A 20463-nucleotide genomic window follows, 5' to 3' on the forward strand; every position below is an offset into this window, starting at 1 on the left:
TACCGGCGTAGAACATAAGCAAGTAGGAAGGGAAAGACAAATTTCAAGGAATTCAAAAGCAAATATTACAGTCCACACTGTTATCTCAATGCCAAACGCAAGTTTAACGCCTCCCCGAGGTATGATACATGTGCAGGAATTAAAGGCAGGACAGGAGCCGCGACGGAGTCACTTGTCGGTGATGGAGTAGCGCGGATTGGGTACGCCTCACGGCGCGGTGGGTCGGCAGTGCCTTGCTTTGGCTTGGTGCTGAAGGCCCGGAACTTCCCCAACAGGGCCTCTGCGCAACCTTTCATGGCCTCGGCAGCGGTAGCGGCACGCTCGCCGCTCACTGGCCCCAGCAGGCTGTCGAGGTTGACACCGGGATCGCGAAGGTAGATGTGGGTGAGGACCCGCGTCATTGCTGCAGAAGACAGGACATGCGCCTCGGCCTCGGCCGCGGGGCCAAGGCCAAGGGCGACATCTTCAAGAGCGTGAACCAGGAAGGGAAGCAGCTTGGCGGGGCCGTCCTCAATGCCAGCCAGTGGGCTCTCCAGGCCGCTGTCGTAAAGCATCCTCAGTGAGGAGCGAGCCCTCGCCTCCATCTCCGCGAAGGCCATGCGGTCCTTGGCAAGAACCAGGGCCTTGTCGTCCAGCTTGGCCTTCCTCGCCCCCAACTCCTGCTCCAGCGCGCCTAGGCGGTCGCGGCGCTTCTTGAGCTTGACCTCCCTCTCCTTGAGAGCCGCCTCGCGAGCCTTCACGCCTTCTTCCTGCTCTTGGCGAAGGCGGGCCTCGTTCGCAAGCTGGTCCCGCAAACCTTGCAGTTCGGCCTCCAGCGCCTTGCAATGATCACAGACGTCGACCACCTCCCCCAGGGCTGCATCACGAGCAGCCTTCGCCTCAAGGATGGCCTGCTTCTCCTTGTCGCATGCCGTCGAGGCCTGGACCAGCGCCGCCCGAATCGAAGCGTCGGAGCGAACCCATGCTGAAGACAGCTCCAAGCGCCCGGCCACCAAGCGGGGGTCGGCGCCAAGAAGATCCTGACGCAGTCGGTCCAGCTCAGCAACAGCACGATCCAGAACGGCAGAAGGAGTCGGAGAGACAGCAGCCGGTGGAGTAGGAGAAGACGGCAGCGCGGCCACAGCATCCTGAGGCGGAGTCTGCCGCGCCCCGACAGCTGAAGTGGCGGCGGCAGGCAAGAGCACCTCGGGAGCCACTTGAGCCGTGGGGGCTGAGCTCGCCCCAGCCGGCTCAGCCAGGCCTCGCGCGGACGACCGGGCGGGAGAAGCCTGTGCGTCGCGGTCACCCTCCTTCGCAGGCAGAAGTGCTGCCATGGATGGAACTTCGGGAGCCCCCTTTGGCTTCTTTGCGGCGGGCGCCAGCCTACCCAAGAGATGCGGGCGTCAAGCCTCAGAAGCAGAGCAAGAAATAAAGACAAGAATCGAATACTTATGGGTCATCGCCAGTGAGCTCAAGCGGCCTCCGGCCAAATTTGAAGCCTGAAAGCCGGCTGGAAGGGTCAACCTCGGGAAGCTTGGAGGTGGAAGGTGCGTCTGCGGTCCGCCCCGGGGCCGGGGCAGACCCGCGGGAGATCAGCTCGGTCCTGTCCTTCTTCGGGATCGGGGGCGAGCTCCCGCCGTCCTGCTCGTCGTTGTCCTCATCATCGTCTTCGTCGTCATCGCTCGGAGAGAGGCGGAGAATGCAGGACCTGCACCGGGGGAGAGGAGCCCTCGACTCTCCGTCAGTCGCCTCAGGGTCAGGCCCTTTTCCCCGCCCCCTCCTTCCTCCTCTTCACTGGAGTCGTCGGAGGGCACGTCCACCGGTTCCTCAGGAGTTTCCACGGGCACGGGCCCATACCCATTGAAGACGGGCATGGACTTCACTACCTGGTCCCAGTCGTCGCGGAGGAACAAGGGCGTAGGAGCGCCCGCCAACCTCGCCACATCGCCCCCGACCAGAGATTGGAGGACAGCAGCCAGATCTCCGTCGGCTAAGGCCGTGGGGCTCAGACGGGGCCTCCACATCGGAAGTGAGTACCGCCGAAGCGGAGCCAGCTGGTGCTCTAGGAATTCCCTCAGCAGCGACGCGCCGGTCAGCTTCGCCGCCGCCATGTTGGCCGGCCTCAGATCCGCGTCCATCTTCTCCAACATCAGCTTCGGGCGGGGGTCCATGAGCTCCGCTCGACCCCAATCACTGGAGCTCGTGGGCTGCTCCATCGGCAAGATCAGCCGAGGATGGATGCGCCCAGCATCCACCAAGACCCACTTGCTCCTGAAGCCCTCAATCCTTTTCCTGGGGTACCACCGTACGCGACCGTACGCGACGACGCTCGAGCACACGGAAGCAGTACCACGAGAGGTCCGGAGGTAGAAGTAGTGGCGCAGCAAGGCCACTGAGGGCTGCACCCCTACATGAGCCTCGCAGTAATAGGCGAAGATTGCCAGGAGAAGGACGGAGTTGGGGTGGAGATGCAGGGCTTGTAGCTTATAGTGGCGGAGGACAGAGAAGAAGAACTCGGAGAAGGGAGGTACCAAGCCAGCAGCAATGGCACTTACGAAGAGCGGATAGAAGGTGCTCCCTTGACCCTCAGGGGTGGCGGAGCTGGCTTTGAACACCTTCGCCCCGTTGACGCCACGTGCCGTCTCCATCCGGCGCAACCGGGCGAGGCTCGCCTCCGACACATTCGGCGGATCCAGGGCAGACGAGTACCAAGCTACGGCCGGGGGCTGACGAGGCGCCGTGGCTTCCTAGGTCACACAGTCGGAGTGGATCTGGAAATTTTGGAGGAAGGAAGGAGAGGCGCAGGAAAGGGGATCTGAGCAGCAACCGGGGAAAGCAAGAAGCAAAGCCTAGGTGGACGCCGCTCCTTTATCAACTCGAGCAGTTGCAAGAGCGCCCACATCCAATCAACCGCCACGCGGCGCCCAAGGCCGCAGGCTGTTAGGGCCCGCGGCGGTTCGCTCTTGCCCTTCTGCCTCCCTGCACGGCCAAGTCCGGGCGCGCCTTTGGCCCGGGGGCTACTGTCGGCGTTCTGGGAACGGGGGTCCCCAGACATGCCTGCCTGCGGTCTGCGGCGTGGCTCAAAGGGGGGCCCAGCGCGGCCCATCTCCACCAACACAAACCCAAGACCCTCGCGAGGGGCCAAGCCTCGCGGGGCGGACGACGTGGAGCTTCCTCAGGCACGGCCTCGTCAGGCTGGCTCACGAGGAGGCGGAGAGATCAAGGCGGGGTACCTCACGAGGTGCCCGTGACGCAAGCCATGACGACCGGGGGCACCAGGCGGGTGCCAGCCCGCGCAGCGTCCTCCCTTCCTCTTTGGTGCAAAGGGGGCAAGCGCAGCCGCGGAGTACCGAGGCATCAGGCAAAGGTTGCCATTTCGGTGCAACGAGACCAAGACCAGGAGGACTACGAGACGGAGGTCACCGTGGAGCCCAAGACGGCGTCATCACCAGAGCTTTGCGCAGGCGAAGACTACTTTTGTCAGGATAGTTGATACTAGCTGTCCCCCTTCAAATTAGCCCGCCATTGTTGGCTTCCTTCTCGCTCGATATTTGGGAAGAGGACCAGGCACTACTAGGAAAAGGGCTATAGATAGTATTGATACTAATGGCGCACCATGGAAGCAGTGCGCCACTAGTATATATTAATGGCGCACCGGTTGGTGATGCGCCATTAGTGTGGAAGACACTAATGGCGCACCAGAAACAGGGTGCGCCACTAGTATTAAATTATTACTTTTTCCATTTTTCCATACATACTAATGGCGCATCAGGTCGAAGTGCGCCATTACTAGTTCTAAGTAGTAATGGCGCACCAAGCAGACAGTGCGCCATTACTGTAAAAAATATTCTTTTTTTGCAAAACTACTAATGGCGCATCGTTTCACAGTGTGCCATTACTAGTTTAAACTAGTAATGGCGCACTATTACCCGGTGCGCCATTAGTATATATATTTATTTTTTTTACTTTTTTGCAAAACTACTAATGGCGCACCACCTGCAGGTGCGCCATTAGTAACCAGGGTTACTAATGGCGCATTTGCTGGTGGTGCGCCATTAGTAACCTGGGACCCCAACAAGATATTTTGGACAGCCCCACACCTACCCACTCACTTTCCCCACTTTATTCCCTCCATCTCCTCCAAGCTTTCGGCCATCTCCTCCTCACCTCATTTCCACCATAGATTCATCAAAATTAAGTGGTGAAATTACCTTTTTTTGATAGGTAAGTAGGGGGTAAGCTATCTTCATGATGTAGATCTACTTTTTTTCTCCCTAGCTCGCTCCAACAACGTGCACACGCACTTTTTGTGGCCTATCTAGATCCATGTATGTTTGTGGTGTTGCATGTGTTTGTGGTGTTGCATATATGTTTGTGTTTGAAGGTACCGGTATTTGAAATGCGATAGTTGCCAATATTTTGCCGGAATGTTTTGATTCATTTCTGTTTCAGCGAGAATTTTGGCACTATGCATTCTTTTTGGTCCTATTTTTAGGGAAGGTCATTCCAAATTTTTTCTTGGTTCTAAAATATCGTTTTGCTCTACCCCGCAGGCGACCATGGTCCGCACGATGACTGAAGGCATCGTGAATAGGTTTTTGAGCTCCGCGAAGGCCAAGATGCTTCAAAAGAACGAGACGGAGATAAGATGTCCATGCCGAAGATGCAAGCTGAAGAGCCTTATTGCGGACCCGGATTCCGGGCAGGTGCGGGACCACCTGCTCTTGCGTGGTTTCATGGATGGCTATCGGTGGCAAGGTGATGAAGATGACTATGAAGTCGTCCATGGGGGCCGTGCAAGAAATGAGGAAGGGCAACAAGACAAGTACCACCGCGGCGAGGGCGGGCGAGAAGACGAAGAATCTCTAGGACATGATCACGACGGTGATGCTGTACACAGTCATCATGTAGAAGATGTCGTACATGATGATGAGGAAGATCAAGACGACGGGCATGATCATGAAGATGAAGATGCCGGAGCAGACGACGATGGAGGCTGGGTGCAGGACCCTCATATTCAAGAGCTGCTTCTCAAGCAGACGGATAAGGCAAGAGCTGCCGCCCGAGAGAAAGCCAAGCTGGATCAACTGGAGATAGACGCGGTTACTCCATTGTATGAAGGATGCAGGCCCGAGGATACCCGCCTGAAAGTAACGCTCATGGCTCTGGAGATGAAGGTAAAACACAAAATGACCGACGCATGCTTCGACGAGAACATGTCATTCTGGCACGAACGTCTTCCCAAGGGGAACAAGTGCCCGATCAGTTTCGAGGAGGCGAAGAAAATCGTGTGTCCTCTGGATTTACCGCACGTGAAATACCATGTGTGCATGAACAATTGTATCATTTATCAGGACGAGCACGCGGAGTCTACCATATGTCCGGTGTGTGGCGTCACTCGATACAAGAAGAGGAAGAAAGCTCCTTGAAAATCGGTGTGGTACTTTCCGATCACTCCTCGTCTGCAGCGGTATTTTGCGGACCCTAAGGTAGCAAAGCTCCTGCGTTGGCATGTGGATAGGGAGGAGAAGAAGCGGGAAGATGACGGAAATGATCCGGAGATAAATAAAAAAGACAAGATGCTGAGTCACCCTAAGGATGCGAGCCAGTGGCAAGCGTTGAACTTCGAATACCCAGAATTTGGGAAGGATCCAAGGAACATCGTGCTGGGCGCGAGCACCGATGGAGTCAATCCGTTTGGCAGCCAGAGAAGCACACATAGCACCTGGCCTGTGTTTGTGTGGATGTACAACCTTCCCCCCTGGTTGTGCATGAAGAGGAAGTACATTCACATGAGTATGCTAATTGAAGGGCCGAAACAACCAGGGAACGACATCAATCTGTATCTGGGGCTGCTGAAGGAGGAGCTAGACACGCTATGGAAAACGCCAGCCAATACGTGGGACGCCGCAGAGAAAGAATATTTCCCTATGAGAGCCGCACTGCTCACGACGGTGCACGACTATCTCGGTTACAGATATCTCGCGGGGCAGGTGGTCCACGGATTTTCTGGATGCGTAAGGTGCATGGATGACACAACGTATCGCCAGCTAGATAGAGATCCCGGGTCTTTGAAAACCGTGTTCATGGGACATCGAAGGTGGCTTCGCGACGATGACCCGTGGAGGAAACGCAAGGATCTGTTCGATGGTGAAACCGAACCCCGAAAACGCCCGTGTACGAGGAGCGGCGAGGAAATAGACGAGCTGTTGAAAAATTGGAAAGACTGCCCACTGCCAGGAAAGAAGCAAAAGGCGCCAGAGCCGAGAAAGAAGCAAAAGGCGCCAGAGCCGCTGCTGAAGGTATGGAAAACGAGGTCTGTTTTCTGGGACTTGCCGTACTGGAAGATCCGCCGTGTGCCTCACAGCCTTGATGTCATGCATATCACGAAGAACGTGTGTGAGAGTCTGCTTGGTACCCTGCTAAACATGTCAAAAATGACCAAAGATGGGCCGAAAGCAATGGGCATCAGGAAGGAGCTTCACGCTAATGATGATGATGATGATGATGAGGCGAAGCAGGACACAGAAAGTCGTCGCAAAGGCAAAAAGGCCAAGAAGGCCGGAAATGACTACCCTCCCGCGTGCTTCACTCTAAGTCAGGAGGAGATCGAGCAGTTTTTCACCTGCCTCCTAGGAGTAAAACTTCCTTACGGTTACGCGGGGAAGATAAGCAGATAATTAGACCCAGCGAAGCAGAAGTTCAGCGGGATGAAGTCTCACGACTGTCACGTGCTGATGACGCAGATACTTCCAGTTGCAATCCGTGGGATCATGGACGCGCACGTCCGTGAAACGCTATTTGGCCTATGCAACTTTTTCGACGTCATCTCTCGGAAGTCGATTGGCGTGAGGCAACTCAGAAGGCTACAAGAAGAGATCGTGGTGATACTATGAGAGCTTAAGATGTACTTCCCGCGCGCATTCTTCGACGTTATGGTGCATCTGCTGGTCCATATCGTGGAGGATATCATCCAACTCGGGCCGACGTTCCTGCACAGCATGATGCGTTCGAAAGGATGAATGGTGTCATCAAAGGATACGTTCGCAACATGTCACGTCCAGAGGGAAGTATAGCCAGGGGCTTTCTGACCGAAGAGTGCATCTCCTACTACACGAATTATCTAGGCATCGAGAACCCCGTTGGTCTGCCCGTCAACAGGCACCTCGGCAGGCTCGCTGGATGGGGTCACCGTGAGCGTCACCGCGAAATGCATGTCGACTTCGAGGGTCGACTCGCCGACTTTGAAAGAGCAAACCTAGTCGCGCTACAACACATAGACGTGGTCGATCCTTGGGTGGTAGAGCACAAAACCTTTATTGAGAAGACGTACAACGACCGAGGCCAACAGAGGACGAACGGAGATATACTCAAAGAGCACAACTCATGTTTCACGCGTTGGTTCAAGCAGAAGCTTCTGTCGTACCCTTTACATGAGGATTCTTCCGCGGAAGAACAACTCATATTCGCCTTGTCACAGGGTGCCGAGCACAACCTGATGACCTATGAGGCGTACGATATCAACGGCTACACATTCTACACCGAGGACAAGGACATGAAGAGCGATGGTTATCAGAACTCCGGGGTAACGATGGAATCCTACACCGGTAACGACAAGGACAGATACTATGGAAGGATCGAGGAGATCTGGGAGCTGAGCTACGCTGGAGAGAAGGTCCCGATGTTCCGTGTCAGATGGGCCAAGAGCGTCCTAAAAGAAGACCGGTATTTCACCACCATGGTTATACCTGAAGCCAAATCCAAGACCGCGGGCGCAAACGTCACCGTGAAAAATGAGCCATGGGTACTGGCTTCCCAAGTGGACCAATGCTTCTTCATTACCGACCCGTCAAAGCCTAGTCGTGTTGTCGTGAGGAGAGGCAAAAGGAAGATCATCGGAATGGATGGAGTAGCCAATGAGCAAGACTTCGACAAGTACGGCGACCCGAAGATCGAACATGACGACGACGATGAAGTAGCAGCATACACCACAAGAAGAAGCAGGACCACCCTACCTAAAGGATGTCTGTTCCACAGAAGAACTCCATTTGCAAAAAAGAAGGGCAAGAAGATTGTGAACAGATAGCTAGCTAGCTAAGATCGATTGTATTTATATCATAGTCTTCATTTCTCGATTATATTACATGGGCATTTTTTGAACTCATGAATATTTTTAAATTTCATGGGCACTTTTAGAATTCATGAATATTTTTTCAAATTGGATGAATATTTTTAAATCTCGAACGCTATCCCCCTTCATCACGATCTCGATCCCCCCGCCCCGCACCCTCCCCCGCTAGCTCCACCGCCGCCGACGACCCACCGCACCCTCCCCCGCTCCACCATCACCGCCAACCCACCGCACCCTCCCCGGCCCGCTCCACCGCCGCCAAGCACCCCCATTTGATGATATTTTTTCATATTCATAAAAAAATTATTACTGTTTTTATAAAAAATATGAAAAAATAGCAACAAAAAATAATAATAATAAACATACTAATGGCGCACCGCTCGTGTAGTGCGCCATTGCTATCTAAAAAAACATTCTAATGGCGCACCGCTCTGGTAGTGTGCCATTGCTATATAAAAAACATTCTAATGGCGCACCGCTCTAGGATGCGCCATTGCTATCTAGAAAAAACATTCTAATGGCGCACCGCTCGGGGGTGCGCCATTAGTAATCTTCCCCCTAGCTCTACCTAGCCCGACCCCTTCGTCCCTCCCTCTCGCCAGATCTAGTGCCCCCCCCCCCCGCGCGCTGCCCCGCCCCACGTCGCCGAGGCCGCCGCGCCCCCCACCACTGCAGCTCCGCCATAGCCGACGCCTCCGCGACCTCGCCTCGCCGACAGCCTCCCCGCGTCGGCCCTTGCCCTGCGCCGCCTCTACCTCAGTCCGGGCACGGGGTGCAAGACGACGACCGCGGCCGCCGGCCTCCCCACGACCAACCGAGGCGCCCAGGAGGCCTCCCCGACGACCAATCGAGCCATCCCTTTGCCGCCGCCGCCGCCAACCCCAACCCTGACCCAACCCCTCCGGCGACCGGCCGCGCCCGCCTAGGTACCTCTCCTCCTTCCTCCTTCCTCCTTCCTCCCTCTCCACCCTTCCTCCCCATTCCATCCCTCCCTCCCCTCGACCGTGTCTATTATCTTCTGATGATATTTGATAGCTTATGGATAGAAATGCATATTTCAGTGTTTATAGCTATTAACACTTGCAAGTTACTGCACTGCTAGCTAAATTCTGGTTAGTAAGTCTGTATCCGCCTCCTGTTGAAATTTGGCGATGTGTGTGGCTGTCTAAGTACCTACACAAAATTCCCCATGGAGAAAATGATATAGCTCCTCCTACAACATGTATAGATCAATCAGTTCAGTTCTAGTGCTGCTGGACTTTTGCACCATACAAGAATGTACTACTAGTTGAAAATCTTTACTTGAGAGAGCTTCATAAGTAGAAGGTTCCAAAGAATAAAAACCAGTACTAGCACACTAGCACAGTAGTACTGCCACCTCCCTGTAAACAGCAGGGTCACTGATCAGCAATGTAGTTAACTAGTCAGGGCCTGAAAGCCTGCAAATGCATGTACACACAGGTAGGGAATGTAAGATGAAGCATGTGCTTTACCAACTAATCTAATGGGCTGGCACAAAGTGAAAACCAAAACAATAGTTAATCAAGCAGAGGTAGATTAGATTAGATGGCAAAAAGCACAAATGTCCCTGCCTATCCATTTTTTTCTCAAGTTGAGCTGGTAAGTTTCAGATGTTCAATGATGCTGTAGGAAAAAATTGGATGAAGAAAGATGTGTGTGGCTGCCTGAGAGAAGTATTTGCACAAACAAATTATAATTAATGTGTTGATGAAATTTTGGGTTTTCAAATTGGAACCAAAAACCAACCCATACCTTTAGACTCTTTTGGAATTTCCCGAACATTTTTTTGTTTGTTCCCTTTCACTGTTTGGGGACTTTTGACTTTAGAATGAACCTTACTAAGATTCAATTAAGACTAATTAACTGCATTTGATGTCACTATATTCTATGAATAACTTCAGTTATGATCTGTACTAGAAAACTTCAGTTAACACTCATTTTTCAGTTAACTCCTTACAGTTCAGATCATATTTTGATTGTCAATAATAGTGGACTTTTAAGGCTTTCTTAGAGGCAATACTAGTGGATTTTAGGCTTTTTTACATTCAATAATAGTGGAATTTTAGGCTTTTTTGGAGGAGTGAGTTTCATGCCGGCCTACAGTGATGAATTAGTCAGAGGATTGTGCCTTAGGATTGTGCCAAAGCTACCCATTGTATCTATTTGGTTGTCCTTCAAATAGGGGCAAGACTGTTACAGAAAAATTACTTGCAAGCATATTGTGATTTACTTGCAAGCATATTGTGCCTTAGTTACAGAAAAATTACTTGCAAGCATATTGTAACTATTTTCACTCTGTCCTGAAGGTTTTTGACTACAGAATCTGTGGTGACCCACACTCTGTTCGTTCACACTCATTGAGTTCGCTCGTGAAGGGCCGCTGCTGCTTGAGGCCCTTGAGAGGCCCTTCGTGTCGTGATGATTTTGCAGGTACCCCGAGAGGCCCTTGAGTTTGCCGGAATGTCGATTAACTTCCGTTCCGGCAAATTCGGGTACTCCATATGTCCTATTTTCAGCAAAGGTCATGCTAAAATTTTCCGTGAATTTTAGCATGACTTTGCTAAAAATCGGACATATGAGGTACTTGCTACTAATGCATGGGCCGGGGTATCTTAGTACTTAATTAAGTAGGATCAACTGCCCCTTTATTCTTGCTGTATTAAACCATAGGTGGCAATAGAGCCAAGTGATTAGTGCCAAGTGATTAGGCCCAACCTAGGGTGCCTCGGCATCGATAAACCCTAAATGATGAAAACTTAACTTGGCTGCCCCAGATGCCTCAGTGTAGATGAGAACCTAAATGATGTACGCTTAGGCTTTTAGGGTGCCTCGGCATCGACAAACCCTAAATGATGAAAGCTTAGGCTTTTAGGGTGCCTCGGTGTCGACAAACCCTAAATGCTGAGACCATGATCTTGTTCCTTGACAATAACCAACTTTTTGACCAAACTTTTTTCCTATTTAGAGCGAAACATGGCCCACAACGATGAGGCCGGTGTTTCGGGCGGCAAGCAATTCTGGGAGTTGTCCCAGGAGATGGAGGAACAACCTCACCACTATGAGGACGCCGCGGAAGACACCGATCCTAATTACACAACCCCTAGTGGCGTCGGGGATGACACCACTGATGGTGCCGCCGAGGATGCCACCACTGATGATGGCGGCGCACACACAGATGGCAGCCAACCGAAGAAGCAAAGGAAGGGCCGGCGCCCGAATGCGCTCCGCACCGTCAAGGAGGAATTCACTCAAGTGGACTCCGACGGGAATCCAACGGAGCCCAAACATATAGTCAAGGGGTACTCGGTTGAGCTCGGGTGCATTCTCCGGAGCACCGTCTCGATCAACACCGAGAACCTTAGGCATAAGGACCGAGGGAATTTGCGCAACCTCCTCTTCACGAAGCTGCACGAATGATTCAAGTTCCCCGCCGAATTTGAAAACACACGCCTCTCAGGGAATAAAGTGAACAGTGCCGCCCTCACGAAGATGAGCACGGCCCTGTCTACTTGGAAAAGCGCGGTGAAGAGAATGATTGATAAAGGTGATAGTTATGAGAAGATCAACGCAAAATATCCTTTGATGAGCGAAGATGAGTACAAGGAGTTCAAGATCAAGTGTGAGAGTAGTGCAACCTCCGAATAAAGTCAGTGGGGGAAAGAAATGTGGGAGTTGAACTTAGGGGAACACAAACTCGGTCCCGGCGGTTACAGAGTGGCGGAGCCTATATGGGACAAGGAGGACGCGGAGCGTGCCGAGCAAGGCCTACCGCCCCGCTTCGAGAAATACAGCGGTGACAAGCAGACCAGGAACTATGTCAGGGCCCGGTACAAGGAGGACGCGATAACAAAGTCGCTTACCACGGATCCGAAGACCAGGGCGCTTGAGCTTCTTCTGATAAGGAATACACCCCTGCGTAATTAGCTCCATATGGTTGCACTCTAATTAATCCCCAATATTTCTAAATGGTTCACGTTCCTTTCGCAGGACACTGAAAGCAGTAGGGCCGGGTCGTCTAAGAGCTCCCCTTTCGACACCCCTTTAAATAGGGCGTTGAACGTAATGAAAAACAAGGATAAGCTCACTAAGCCGACGTCAGCTGGTCGTGTGGCCGGCAAAGGCTTGTCCACAAAATGGGGGTCATACTATACCGCTGGTGTGCGGAAGGAGAAAAAGACCAGCTCGGAAAGCCAGACGCGCGAGGTTGAAGAACTAAAGGCACAAGTGGCGTGGATTCCGGAGCTTGTCCAAGAGCAAGTGCAACAACAACTTGGAACGACGCTCAACGCCATGGTGCCTACGTTGATTCATGGGCTGACGACGTGGATTGCGGGCGGCCAACAGGGGCCTTCCCCGGTTCCCAGCTTCAGGGCCAGCAACTCGCACAGCGCAGGCGGCTTCATTGGTGTCTCCGGCGGCGCCATTGGTGTCTTCGGCGGTGGCGCCATTGGTGTCTCCGGCGGAGACGGTATTCGTGTCTCCAGCGCCGGCATGGGCATTGGAGCTTAATGCACCCGGGTGTACGCCGGCCGGCACCTCGCCAGCAAGTGCCCCCTCCGTCAGTTGCACGCCTGTCGTTGGCAGTGCCTCGATATTAGCCGAGCTCGACGGCATCACGGTAACTAAGCCTCTCGGCCGATGACTTCATCTCCTTGCCTTTGACTGGGCATCCCTGACGCCCTGTACATGTTTTTGCAGGGCACCGCCGACGTTCCTTGCACTCTTCTGCACTTCGTGGGCGCAGAGTTGGTCGATGTCGCCAAGGGCAGAATCGTTCAACCGGGCAACCCCATGTTCCACGGTAATCCGATGCCACCCACAATGTATAGGCTTGAAGTGGTTCGGGTGCTGCCAGGCTGCGACGAGCTGTTACCTCCGATTCGACCCGCTGGGGCCGACGAAGAAGATGAGATGACCATCAGCACCTGCGTAAATTGGCCCCTGCTTTGGCCGAAGAGCCAAATTCGTTTGGGGGCGGGGGACACCACCCCACAGACAAGACCGCCAGTCGTGTCGGCGCCAAGCCATGGCAAGAACGCCGCAACGCTACCGGACCTGCCGGACATCCCTATGGCACAGGATCCGGACAGCCCTATGGCACAGGATCCGGACGGCGACGACAACGACGACGGTACATTTACCAAAGTTGATAAGTACTTTGCCGAACATGGGTACGCTAACGAGTTCTGTGGGCCTCTTTCTCAAGAACCGAACCAAGACGACCGTGATCTAGCTGGTACGGCGGAGAAATCCAATTGCAACAGGCGTCGTCTGTCGTTCAGTTCTCAGGACACGCCTCCAGCTCCCGCCTTCATCGAGCCTCAGATAGCTGAGGTGCGAAATATTATCAGCCCCAACATGCTCAACAAGGCGGTCTGTGAGCAGAACTCGGTCCCATTACAGGAGATCAAGAAGAAGGGACGGAAACGAAAGACTAACAAGGGCGACGGTGCGAGCCAGCCGGCACCGGGTTCGATCTGTGCTCAGGACGGGCCACCTTCACCTAAGGATATCTCGAGGAGGGTGCATGTGGCGGGTAGGGTGATGCTACCGCCAAATATGCTGAATGCTGCAACCGGTGCTATGCAGAATCTGCACGACAGTGTTCTTTCTTTGGAGAAGCGACGTCTCAGAGAGAAGGATGTGGCATACCCAGTTTTCGTGGCCAAGGTGCTAGAGGGCAAGGGCTTTGTGGATGGCGACATCGGGGGTACGATCGTCCTGCGGTTTGATGACATCTTTGCTATGTTTAACCTTCATCCGCTGCACTACACCTTCGTTCGGCTGTTTTCGCTGAGTATGGAGATGCGGATCATTAGAGACAAGACCCCGGACATCGTGATAGTCGACCCCTTCTACATTGCGTGCCAAGCACTTGAGCAGCGCTGGGGACCGCCAAGTTGCGAGTTCACACCTCGAAGGCGTCATTCTGGCAAACCCAGATAAGGATAACTTCCTTGTGGCTTACTTTCCCGAGTTAGTCATCCCTTAACCGCCCCGTAACATATGATTTCTTAGATTTCGATCGTTCTTTTTTTTCTAACATTCCGTGTTCTGTGCAGTGACACACATTGCACACTCATCCTCTTAAGCCCGAAATATTCCCTGGCCACGTATTTAGACCCGAACCGTAACTCCAAGATAGACTACACAAATGTCAAGAAAGTTCTTGATGATGTTCTCCCCGCCTACGCCAAATCTGGAGGCACCTTCACCAGGGCAGTTCGTAAGTACGGCAAGCACATGTTCTCACACAATACGAAGTTTTGCTGCGTCAAGCAGCCGCCTGGCGGTCAGAAGGATGCCTACTACGCCCTCCATCACATGTGGGCGATCGTAAGGGACCATCATTAACTTCTGCTACCAGATAATCTCAAAGATTGGGCCGCGAGCTTGTCGGCAGTCCAGGACGCGGACCTCAGACAAGAATTCTTTCGCATCCAATCGGAGTTTGCGGACATCATCCATCAAGATGTTTGAGGGAGTCCTGGATTAGGGGGTGTTCGGGTAGCCGGACTATACCTTCAACCGGACTCCTGGACTATGAAGATACAAGATTGAAGACTTCGTCCCGTGTCCGGATGGGACTTTCCTTGGCGTGGAAGGCAAGCTTGGCGATGCGGATATTCAAGATCTCCTATCATGTAACCGACTCTATGTAACCCTAACCCTATCCGGTGTCTATATAAACCGGAGGGTTGTAGTCCGTAGGCAATCAACTCCATATACAACAATCATACCGTAGGCTAGCTTCTAGGGTTTAGCCTCCTTGATCTCGTGGTAGATCTACTCTTGTACTACCCATATCATCAATATTAATCAAGCAGGACGTAGGGTTTTACCTCCATCAAGAGGGCCCGAACCTGGGTAAAACATTGTGTTCCCTGCCTCCTGTTACCATTCGGCCTAGACGCACAGTTCGGGACCCCCTACCCGAGATCCGCCGGTTTTGACACCAACATTGGTGCTTTCATTAAGAGTTCCTCTGTGCCGTCGCCTTTAGGCCCGATGGCTCCTTTGATCATCAACAACGATGCGGTCCAGGGTGAGACTTTGCTCCCCGGACAGATCTTCATCTTCGGCGGCTTCGCTCTGTGGGCCGATTCGCTCGGCCACCTGGAGCAGATCGAAAGCTACGCCCCTGGCCATCAAGTCAGGTTTGGAAGCTTAAACTACATGGCTGACATCCGCGGAGACTTGATCTTTGACGGGCTCGAGCCACGGCCAAGCGCGCCGCACTATCTCGAGGGGCATGATCTAGCTCTGCCCCCGGATAGTGTCCTGGAGGCCGCACACGCATCGGTTCCGACCCCTAACTCGGAGCCTATTGCGCCAATCGAGGATGAACGGTTGGACGTCACCTCAGGGGCTGCGATCCCGAAAGCGATCGAGCCGAACGCTAGCCCCGCACTCTGCACGACGCGTGACTCCAAGGATCTGGACTCCTCCCCGGACTCCGAACCCCCCGCGCCCCTGCCAATCGAATCCGATTGGGCGCCGATAATGGAGTTCACCGCCGCAGACATCTTTCAGCATTCACCTTTTGGCGACATCCTGAATTCTCTTAAGTCTCTCTCTTTATCAGGAGAGCCCTAGCCGGACTACGGTCAGCGAGGGTGGGATACGGACGATGAGGAAATTCAAAGCCCACCCACCACCCACTTTGTAGCCACTGTCGACGATCTAACCGACATGCTTGACTTCAGCTCCGAAGACATCGACGGCATGGACGACAATGTAGGAGACGAACAGGAACCAGCACCTGTAGGGCGCTGGAAGGCCACCTCATCATATGACATATATATGGTGGATACTCCAAAAGATGGAGATGGCGATGGAACAGTGGGGGATGACGCCCCCAAGAAACAGCCAAAGCGCCGACGTCAGCGGCGCTGCTCTAAATCCCGCCAAAGCAAAAACGGTGATTCCGGCACGGGAGATAATACTACCCCGGATAGCGCCGAAGAACACCCACCTCAGCAAGATTCGGCACAGGAAGATGGAGAAGCCAACCCTCATAAGAGAGCGGCAGACCGAGAGGTCGAGGATGATAACTATACGCCTCCCTCTGAAGACGAGGCAAGCCTCGATGACGACGAATTCGTCATACCATCAGACCCCGTCGAACAAGAGCGTTTTAAACGCAGGCTTTTAGCCACGGCAAGCAGCCTCAAGAAAAAGCAGCAACAGCTTAGAGCTGCCCAAGATTTGCTAGCTGACAAATGGACTGAAGCCCTTGCGGCCGAAGAGTATGAACTCGAACGCCCCTCCAAGAGTTACCCGAAGCGCAGGCCGCTACCCCGATCAGAGGAGGAAGCACCTACATCACCAGCGCATGACATGGCAGACCGGCCACCTCGCGGCCGCGATAGAGAGGCATCTCGGCCCTCCACCCAAGCCATGCCCCGACGCAGCTCAACTAAGGCACGGGAAAATGCGCCCGACCTGCGAGACATACTGGAGGATAAGGCAAGACAAACAAGATTGATCTATGGATCGCGCAGGTGCCCTACGGCATGTGACAATGATCTTCACGCCGGATACAACAAATCCGGCCGGGCCGAACACAGCAGACATAGCTCTTCTGAGCTGCGTCGTGATATAGCCCAGTACAGAGGCGCCGCACACCCGCTATGCTTCACGAATGAAGTAATGGATCATAAAATCCCAGAGGGTTTCAAACCCGTAAACATCGAATCATACGATGGCACAACAGATCCGGCGGTATGGATCAAGGATTATCTCCTTCACACCCACATGGCACGCGGCGATGATCTACACGCCATCAAATACCTCCCGCTCAAACTTAAAGGACCAGCCCGGCATTGGCTTAACAGCTTGCCAGCAGACTCAATCGGTTCTTGGGAGGACCTGGAAGCCGCATTCCTCGACAACTTCCAGGGCACTTACGTGCGACCGCCGGATGCCGACGACTTAAGCCACATAATTCAGCAGCCAGAGGAATCGGCCAGACAATTCTGTACACGGTTCCTAACAAAGAAAAACCAGATAGTCGACTGTCCATACGCAGAGGCCCTAGCAGCCTTCAAGCATAACATCCGCGACGAGTGGCTTGCCCGGCACCTGGGACAGGAAAAGCCGAAATCCATGGCAGCCCTCACGACACTCATGACCCGCTTTTGCGCGGGTGAAGACAGCTGGCTAGCTCGCAGTAACAACTTATCAAAGAACCCTGGTAATTCAGATACCAAGGACAAAAGTGGCAGGACACGTCGGAATAAGCAAAAACGCCGCGTTAATAGCGACAGCAATTAAGACACGGCAGTCAATGCCGGATTCAAAGGCTATAAATCCGGTCAGCGGAAAAAGCCATTCAAAAAGAATACTCAGGGCCCGTCCAGTTTGGACCGAATACTCGATCGCTTGTGCCAGATACATGGCACCCCCAAAAGGCCAGCCAATCACACTAACAGGGATTGTTGGGTGTTCAAGCAGGCAGGCAAGTTAAGGGCCGAAAACAGAGACAAGGGGCTGCACAGCGACGACGAGGAGCCCAAGCTGCCGAACAACAATGGACAGAAGGGCTTTCCCCCACAAGTGCGGACGGTGAACATGATATACGCAACCCACATTCCCAAGCGGGAGCGGAAGCGTGCGCTACGGGACGTATACACGATAGAGCCTATCGCCCCAAAGTTCAACCCATGGTCCTCCTGCCCGATCACTTTTGATCGAAGGGACCATCCCACTAGCATCCGTCATGGCGGCTTCGCCGCATTGGTTCTCGACCCAATCATCGACGGATTTCATCTCACAAGAGTCCTCATGGACGGCGACAGTAGCCTGAACCTGCTTTATCAGGATATAGTGCGGAAAATGGGCATAGATCCCTCAAGGATTAAGCCCACAAGAACGACCTTTAAAGGCGTTATACCAGGTGTAGAAGCCAACTATACAGGCTCAGTAACACTTGACGTGGTCTTCGGATCCCCAGACAATTTCCGAAGCGAAGAGTTATTCTTCGATATAGTCCCGTTTCGCAGTGGCTATCACGCCCTGCTCGGACGAACCGCATTCGCAAAGTTCAATGCGGTGCCACACTATGCATATCTCAAGCTCAAGATGCCAGGCCCTCGAGGAGTAATTACGGTCAACGGAAACACCGAACGCTCCTTCCGTACGGAGGAGCATACGGTGGCTCTCGCAGGGGAGGTACAAAGTAGCCTTCTCAGGCAATTCTCTAGTCCGGCCATTAAAAAGCCAGACACTGCCAAGCGCACCCGGAGTAACCCACAGCAGGACCGCCTGGCACACTCTGAGCAAGCGTAGCAATGCGGCCCCAACCCCAGCTTTCGCGACATAGCGAAACCAGTACCTCGCGTACATAACTACGCCCTTGAAACACCATGGGCACAGGGGAAGGGGCACAATAACGGCATGCCCAAAATACGACTTAAAACGTACTAGAGGCTGCCGGATTCTTTTTTTTAATTTTTTCTTACTTTCAGGACTCCATACTTCGGACGACCTGTTCGGCAATTCGCCTACCGCACAAACGATGCAAGATCCAGGGAGACAGACAAGCCATGCCGCATTATGGAACTCCCAGGTGGTCTCTGTTACGAGCGGTATACCTGTTTTTAATACAATTCCGCGGCCTGCCCCTAGTCAGGACATACTGAATAGTCCAATATCTTTTGCTTACCGCACTATTTTCATCGTTCGGCTTTGATAAATAGCCTCTCTATAGACAATGCTTAGCTTCCTGTCTATTTTTTGCATTATCCTCTTTTCACATATATGTTTATTAAATGACATGATTGCACCCGTACACCATGGTACGACAAACACGCCAGGGGCTTCAGTACCCCTCATTATGGTGTGAGAAGTCCGTACACTTCCACAAGTGCGGCACCCCAAACTTATAACACTATATGCATTGGCTCCGAATCATGATTTGGGTCAATAGTTGGGTTTGCCCGGCTCCTATGTTTTGGTGCCTTACGTTCCGCTATATCGGCTAAGGTAGCACTAGGAGAACCACTACGATTGTGCCCCAGTTCAGCTGGGTTAAGCACCTCAGTGGAGAAAGCCAAAACTGACTGTCATGATGAGGCGAGAGACCGGTCGCTGTTCGAGAGATTTTTCGAGTCCCTAAAGACTTATGCCGCTTCGAGCGAGGAGCTGGCTTTGTCTGGCCAAGGCGTGGATAGCGCCCCGAACTCGATCTTCCGAACTAGGGGCTTCGCCGAAATTTAAAATTATAGAGTTCTATGGCTAAGTGAGAGTGTTCAAGCATTATAGTCCGATTGCCTGGTTCGTTGTGCTGAGCGCCTCCCTCGAAGGACCCAACTATGGGAAAAAGAGCGCTCAGGTTTATCCCGAACACCCCAGCACTAGTGGCATGGGGGCAGAAGCCGACGACTGGCCATCTCTCATTTTTTTGATAAACGGCCGCACAAAAAGTAATATTTTAAATTCAATAAGCATTGCTTAGCGCATATGAACAAGTTTTCAGCGCACAGGATAAACACGAGCGAGTTCATTCAAAAATCACATCCTTGGTACATTCATCCGCCACAAGGCGGGCACCTGCAAGAACATCCTTGTAGTAGTTCTCAGGCTTGCGATGCTCCTTCCCCGGCGGCGGCCCGTCCTTCACGAGCTTCTCACCGTCCAGCTTACCCCAGTGCACCTTCGCACGGGCAAGGGCCCGACGGGCACCTTCGATGCAGACGGAGCACTTGATGACCTCGAGCCTCGGACAGGCCTCCACCAGCCGCCGCACCAGCCTGAAATAGCTCCTAGGTAGGGCGTCTCCGAGCCACAGCCGAACTATGAGGCCCTTCATGGCCTGTTCGGCTGCCTTGTGGAGCTCGACCAGCTGTTTTAGCTGGTCGCTCAAAGGCACAGGGTGTCCGGCCTCAGAATACTGAGACCAGAACACCTTCTCCGTCGAGCTGCCCTCTTCAGCTCGGTAGAATGCCTCGGCGGCGGATACGCTGCGGGGAAGATCTGCGAATGCCCCTGGAGAGCTCCGGATTTGGGTAAGTAACAAGTAGTTTACTTTTATATTTCTGCTTTGCATAAAGAATGCCATACCCGCTGCAATCTTCCTCATCTCCTCCAACTCTTGGAGGGCCTTTTGGGCTTCGGCCTTGGCAGACTTGGCAGTCTCAAGGGCCGTCGCGAGCTCAGATGCTTGCGCCTTTGACTCAAGCTCCAAACTCTCATGTTTTTTCATAAGAGCCTGAAGCTCTTGCTGCACCTCGCCGACCAGAACCCCAAGTCTGTCTCGCTCGGTGCGCTCTGTGGCCGTTTTCTTTTCGGCCTCAGACAGCGCCTGCTTAAGGGTCGCCACCTCAGTCGTG

This window comes from Triticum urartu, chromosome 2 (genome assembly GCF_003073215.2).
Source record: "Triticum urartu cultivar G1812 chromosome 2, Tu2.1, whole genome shotgun sequence".
In the NCBI taxonomy this organism is placed as follows: Eukaryota; Viridiplantae; Streptophyta; class Magnoliopsida; order Poales; family Poaceae; genus Triticum; species Triticum urartu.